The sequence below is a fragment of the Nycticebus coucang genome, chromosome 23 (genome assembly GCF_027406575.1).
Source record: "Nycticebus coucang isolate mNycCou1 chromosome 23, mNycCou1.pri, whole genome shotgun sequence".
Taxonomy (NCBI): Eukaryota; Metazoa; Chordata; class Mammalia; order Primates; family Lorisidae; genus Nycticebus; species Nycticebus coucang.
Window position 1 is genome coordinate 13,662,182 of NC_069802.1, and position 6,000 is coordinate 13,668,181.

Genomic DNA, 6,000 nt, shown 5'->3' on the forward strand with positions numbered 1-6,000 from the left:
AAAATTTACACACCAGGCTGGGTGAGGTGGCTCACACCTGTAATCCTAACACTTTTGGATGCCGAGACAGGTAGACTGGTTGAACTCAGGAGTTCAAGACCAGCCTGAGCAAAAGTCAGACGCTATCTCTACTAAAAATAGAAAAACTAGCTGGGGGCTGTAATGCTAGCACTCTGGAAGGCCGCGGCAGATGGATTGTTTGAGCTTACGAGTTTGAGACCAGCCTGAGCAAGAGAGATACCCTGTCTCTACTAAAAACAGAAAAACTGAGGCAAGAGGATTGCTTGAGCCCAAGAGTTGGAGGTTGCTGTGAGCTATTATACGACAGCACTCTACTCAGGGCGACAACTTGAGATTGGGCACCAGCCATATACACCAAGGCTGGCGGGTTTGAACCGGGCCCCGGCCTGCTAAACAACAATGACAACTGCAACCAAAAAATACCCGGGTGTTGTGGTGGGCATCTTTAGTCCCAGCTACTTGGGAGGCTGAGGCAAGAGAATCACTTAAGCCCGAAAGTTTGAGGTTGCTGTGAGCTGTGATGCCACAGCACTCTACTAAGGGTGACATAGCGAGACTCTGTCTCAAAAAAAGAAAAGAAAAACTAGCTGGGCATTTTGGCAGACGCCTGTAGTCTCAGCTATGTGGGAGGCTGAGAGATGAGAATTGCTTGAGCCCAGAAGTTTGAGGTTGTGGTGAGCTCTGAGGCCACGGCACTCTACCCAGGGTGAATCACACAAATGAAAATGGAAAAACAGCCAATACCTGATTTCTGTCTCCCTTGTTTCCTCTCACAACCATACACTTAGGTATCTTTTGACCCCGAGGATAAAAAGCATTCTCATGTTCAGAACTACCAATGACAGGACGAAGACTTTTGTTTTGTTTTGTTTTTGTTTTTTGAATTAAATTTTTCCCATCATAGTAGAGTCTTAAGCACATGCTCCACATATGCAGCATGCTTTCTTGATGTTCCGCTTTTGGCATGGATGGCACACAGGTTGGTGCCTTCATAAAGGCCACCAGCTACACCTCCCTTGCCTCCTGCAAAGCACGGATAGCTGTGCTCTGGAAGAGCAGATGTGTTTTGAAGTCCTGAGCAATTTCTCCCACCAGATGCTGGAAAGGAAGTTTGCAAATGAGAAGTTCAGTGGACTTTTTGTTTTTTATGAGAGTGTAAGTATTTATATATTGGTTTCATAATAGTATTGAGTACATTCTATTAAAGATGACAGTGGCAGCGCCTGTGGCTCAACAGAGTAGGGTGCTGGCCCCATATGCTGGAGGTGGCAGCTTCAAACCCAGCCCTGGCCAAAAACCGCAAAAAAAAAAAAAAAAAGATGACAGTGGATTTTTTTTTTTTTTTTTTTTTTTGGAGACAAAGTCTCAGTTTGTCACCCTGAGTAGTGTGACACGGTATCATAGCTCACAGCAACCTCATACTCTTGGGTTCAAGAGATTCTCTTGCCTCAGCCTCCTGAGTAGCTAGGACTATAGGCACTGACCACAACACCCAGCTATTTTTAGAGACAGGGTCTTACTCTTGCTCAGGCTAGTCTCGAACTTCTGAGCTCAGGCAAACAACCTGACTCGGCCTCCCAGAGTGGTGGGATTACAGGGACAGTGGACTTTTGTTTTGGGGGTTTTTTTGAGATCGAACCTCAAGCTGTAGCCCTGGGTAGATTGCTGTGGCACCACAGCTCACAGCAACCTCCAACTCCTGGGCTTAAGCAATTCTCTTGCCTCAGCCTCCCAAGTATCTGGGACTACAGGTGCCCGCCACAACACCCAGCTATTTTTTGGTTGTAGTTGTCATTGTTTGGCAGGCCTGTGCTGGATTTGAACCCACCAGCTCTGGTGTATGTGGCTGGCACCTTAGCCTCTTGAGCTACAGGTGCCAAAGCCGGGACAGTGGACTTTTGATAACTTGGAATTTCACAGAGTTGAAGCAGTATCAGGCCTGCAGCAATGAAGTTTCTTTGCCCCACCAGTAGAAGGCACATTCTTGCCAGGGGCTTCCTGGGTGCTTTACCACAGGTGGATTTAAGGGCAGTCTGCTTTATACCAACCATGGTATAAACACTTACTTATTCTCCTTTGGCTGGAGGTCGGTGAGCTAAAGGCAGCTTGGCCTGCCCATAGAAACATAATTACAAGCAGCAGAACCTATCTTTCTTTCCTAAGCCATGATCACTAGACAGATTCTCTTTTTCCTCTCCACACAACACACAACTTTGAGGTTTCTTTGATGAAAAGGAAATGCACCACTCCATGGTAGTTAGGCATGTCCCCAAAGCTGGCTCAGAGAAAAAATTCCACAAAAGTTTTATAAACTCAAATATATCCTCTTCAGTCTCCCGCTAGCTTCACCTTTTCATCACAATGGCAGGAAAGTGTTGGTTGTCCTAAAGCCTTATCTTTGTTGATGTATGATTTCTATCTCACTGATAATTTTGGCTTTGTGTTTTGAGGATCAGAATTACCTAAATTCCAGTGTTCCTATGGAAGAGTGAAGGAAATGACAAATATCCTTAACAATTAGGTGGAAACAAGGAAACCATTGTGCAAACATATATGGTCTTCACTGCCATTTGGCTTGAGAAAATAGGATTCTGAAAGCAGGAGAGGAACAGATTAGAAGGATTAATGCCTGAGTTCCCTTCCAATTTAATGTGCTTTTGATTAATATTCTTCAGTAATAATTGGGCAGAGGCCCAGAAAAGGCTGGCCTTGCAACTAGATTCTATGCCCCCTAGGAAAGCTGAATCAAGAAAGCACAGACGCAAGAGAACATTTGCCCTGTAAATTCAGGCAAGAACTCTATAATGCTGGGGTTGGACATCTCAAGTGTCAATCTAGTGGCAACAAGTTGGTGATGAAAATATGCCTTTACAATAATGGAGAGTCTGGTCCAGTAAGCCAGAGCTGGGGCTCCTGGGAGTCCTTACCACCTACACCGGAAAGCAGGGGAAGGTCCAACGTACGCTGAGTCAGGGAACTCTAGGGCTGCCCCACACTATAGAATGCCACGTGGGTTTTTTATGTGAAGGAGGCCAAGATAGTCTCCTACTTAGGAATCTGAAAGTTGCCTTTTTGTGCTTCATAAAGCTCAGCCCCACTAACACACTTGGCATTTTTCTTACTCTGTAGATCTCATGCGCCAAGGTCCAACAAGGCTCCTGGGAAATGGGTGCTCAGTTCCTTGCCTGCTCTCACCATCAGAGCAGGAGCTCTGTGCCTCGATGGTGTCGTCTGATTTTACTATGGAGAAAGTGACAGCTGGACCCAGTGTCTATATCGGGAGGCCAAGTCAGGAGGATCGTTTGAGGCCAAGAGCTCAAGACTAGCCTGAATAACATAGACCCCCCATCCCTACAAACAAAAAGGTAGAAAAATTAGCCAGACATGGTGGCCGATGCCTGTTGTCCCAGCTACTGGAGACTTAAGATGGACTACACACCCTCAAAAAAGGAAGAAGAAGAAGAGACTATAACTTCATTGCATTGTAGGATATCCAGAAGAAAAAAAAAATGAGGCACAGAAGAGAGTTTTATTCCTGCCCAAGATCTAGTCCCCCCCTCCCATTGAATTGTATATTTAAAAGCAGGTAAATTTTATGGAATGTAAATTGTAAACAACAAACAATTTAAAATAAGTGAGTTTTTTTGTTTGTTTGTTTTTTGAATCAGAGTTTCACTTTGTGCCTCTTGGTAGAGTACTGTGGTGTCATAGCTCACAGCAACCTCAAACTCTTGAACTTAAGTGATTGTCTTGCCTCAGCCTCCTAAGTAGCTGGGACTACAGGTGCCCACAACAAAGCCAGGCTATTTTTTTTTTTTTTTTTTTTGGTTGTGGTTTCATTGTCATTTGGCAGGCCAGGGCTGAATTCGAACATGCCAGCTCAGTGTATGTGGCTGGCACCCTAGCTGCAGAGCTAGAGGGGCTGAGCCAATGAGATATATTTTTCAAAAAAAAATTTACTATTGAAAGTAAAGCATCATTTACTTAAGTACTAGATTATTAATTTTTTTTTTTTTTTTTTTTTGCAGTTTTTGGCTGGGGCTGAGTTTGAACCTGCCACCTCCGGCACATGGGGCCAGTGTCCCACCCCTTTGAACCACAGGCACCACCCAGATTATTAAATTATTGACACATTATATCAAAAGCACCATTATGAACAGAAATAGAGTCCATAGGCAATGCCCCCTCCCTCATCAGGGAGCTCCAGCCCACAGAGGGTCACTTGATAGGGTCAGCCTTGTTCTCAGCTATGGAGATCTGGAAACAGTTTCCTCCACGTGGTCATGGTCACAGAACTGCCCTTCAAATCCAAAAACACAAAAGACTACACGTAAACCACAGGCTAAAATGTTTTTGATGGCTGACCAATTCCTCCTCTCTGCTTGGGACATCTCTGTGGGCAGCTGAGTCCAAGGGAGTTGCAGGAAGGGTAGATTCAGCCCAGTGAGAGCTGCCGGGGCATCTTCGTGGTCAACCTCCACTAGCCACAGCTGCCTGTGGAATCCACTCTATTCTAATGTTCCTGGTACTGTGAGATCTTGGAAATCTCATTAGCCCTTCTGTGACTCAATTTTGTCATGTAACTGCTTCCATTACGAGGGTAAAATGAGTTAAAACGAGGAAGGTGCAGCAAAACAATACTGGGCCAATAGTAAGCGTTCCCCTGCTCATAGCTGCTCTCACGGTCCAAGCACACTGGGTGTTCCTAATTACTGCCAGAGTATCCCCAGACAGCAGCTACAGACAGACTTACAGATACTTCCATCCTTGCCTGTTTTCCAGGCTCTGGGCCAACCACCCCACTTCTGTTAACCAGTCTTTCTTGAGCCGCAGTTTATAGTTTCTACTTTCTCAATTATATTCCCGTAACAGTTCAGCTGTAAAGAGGCCACATCCACAGTAAAACTTTATCATTAGGGCGGCACCTGTGGCTCAAGGAGTAGGGCACCAGTCCCATATGCCTGAGGTGGCGAGTTCAAACCCAGACCTGGCCAAAAAAAAAAACTTTATCATTAGTTTTTGCCCAGTTAGGATCTGAACGCACATTTTGTGTTTAGGGACCTCTCCCCCAACTCAGTCTCATGAAGCAGAGTCCCATTTCTCAGTGTAGAAACAGCAAATGCAATGTACTCACTTTCCCAGCCTCCCCTGTAGCTAGGGCTCAGACACAGGACTTGGGCCACGCCGGCTCCCACCTACACCTACTTGGAGATGCCACTGTTACACCACAGAGCAGGGACTGTTTTTATACTCCAGCCTAGAAGCAGCGGGCAGCCCTGGTGGACCTGAGCCTCGCACTGGCTGGAGCGCCCCAGGAACTGGCAGTGGATGCTGTATCTGTACAGGACCAACCCTGTGGATATTATTCTTGGCATTGCTCCTGACTCTAAAACCTCCAAGCCTAGTTTTCTGTCCCTCCCAAGAGTCTGAGCTACTCAACACCCATCAGTGACATTTTCCTTCTTGAATTATCCCAGAGTTGATTTCCAACTGATAATTGGTACCAGAAGTGGTGGCAGGCAGCAGACCCTCAGGTAAAAGAGGGAACTTTGGATTAGCTCCCTCGTCTGCTTAGGGCAGAAGTAATGAAAGCCCAGCAGGCACTAAGGTGGGATTTTGGAATTTAGGAGCACAGTGATGAGGCAGCTCATCAGATTATCTCCTGCTGTGCACTGAAGTGTGGCCCCCAAATTTCATTTGTCGAAGCCCTAATTCCCAATGTGACCAGATTTGGAGATAAGGCTTTTTGGAGGAAATCAAGATAAATGAGGCTAGTGCTGGATCCTGATCCAATAGGATTAACATCCTTAATCTCTCTCCCCCTCTTTTCCTGTCTCCTCATCTCTCTCTCTCTCTCACACACACATAACACACACAGACTTCGAGACTCCAGAACTGTGAGAAAAGTTTCTGTTGTTTAAGCCCCCCAGTCTATGGTATTCTGTGATAGCATTTTTTTTTTTTTTTTTTAATTAGGAC